The following is a 1,096-nucleotide window of genomic DNA, read 5'->3' as shown; positions in this document are numbered from 1 at the left end:
GCATTCATCAAACACCCTGCCAAAATCCCTCTAAAAAAGAATTAAAAGACATAAATGCACAAGGGTAAAGAATGGGTGTGTACACACACACACACACACACACACACACACACACACTGACACATACTGCAAGCTAGAAAGCAGATGAGAATGTGATATTTGGTTTAGACCAGAGAAAATGGAAAACTAAGCCTTGAAGCAGGCTGATTTGTTCTGTAGAATCCCAATCTGCTTCAGAAATGAGAGGCATCAAGTTCCTCTGAAAGTGGGGATGAGGGTTCAAGAATCATGTGAATGAAAAATATTGCTGCCCTATCAGTAAACAAAGGATATTGCAGTCATCAGTCCATCACATTACAGCTGCCCAGACCGCCTGGATGGTGAGCCCTGAGGGAACTCAGGATGGAAACAGGATGCCCGCCATCAAACTCGTAGCCACTGCAGCCACATCCAGTGGTGCACCCTGAAGGACTCAGGGTGGGAAAGCACAGGATACTGGCCCCAGATAGCTGAGGTGCGTATCAAAGGAACGATTTCAGTGAGCCCAGACTCTTGCATCTTCCCATACACAGAAAAGTGCTAAATTCCTTGAGATGTCTGGTTTTCTTTAATTAACAGTAATCTTTTGATGCTCTGACTACTTAGTCTTTGTTGCAAAAATTCCTATATATCCTGGCTCCTCCCTAACATCTTCAGAGCAGTCCCTCAGAGCCATCTGAGATGCTGCCTCCCAGGCTTGAAGTCCTCAGAAAGTCTGCCAGATAAAACGTAATTCTCAACTTTTAGAGGGTGCATTTTTTTCAGTCGACATCAGCAACCCTTAGGAACAAGGCTCTGCTCTAGAGACAGGGAGGGGTGGTGAGCCAGTAGTCTATGTCTTAACTTGCCCTCCAGGTAATTTTGTTGTAGCTCAAGTTTACAAACTATTGAGATATGTTATTTTACAATGAAACCCTTGAATCAACAAGACTAACCCTCTCCTTACAAAGCTGCCAATCAAGAGTTTGAGATCAACTCTTAAACAGGAACAGGCATATATAATGAGCAGATTCTCCAAGGAAATCTCTAACATAAAAGAGACAAAAGAGAAGGAAAA

This window comes from Lipotes vexillifer, unplaced genomic scaffold, assembly GCF_000442215.2.
Source record: "Lipotes vexillifer unplaced genomic scaffold, Lipotes_vexillifer_v1.1 scaffold2, whole genome shotgun sequence".
Taxonomy (NCBI): Eukaryota; Metazoa; Chordata; class Mammalia; order Artiodactyla; family Lipotidae; genus Lipotes; species Lipotes vexillifer.
The sequence above is the reverse complement of the archived record's forward strand: the minus strand, read 5'-3'. Positions refer to the sequence as shown.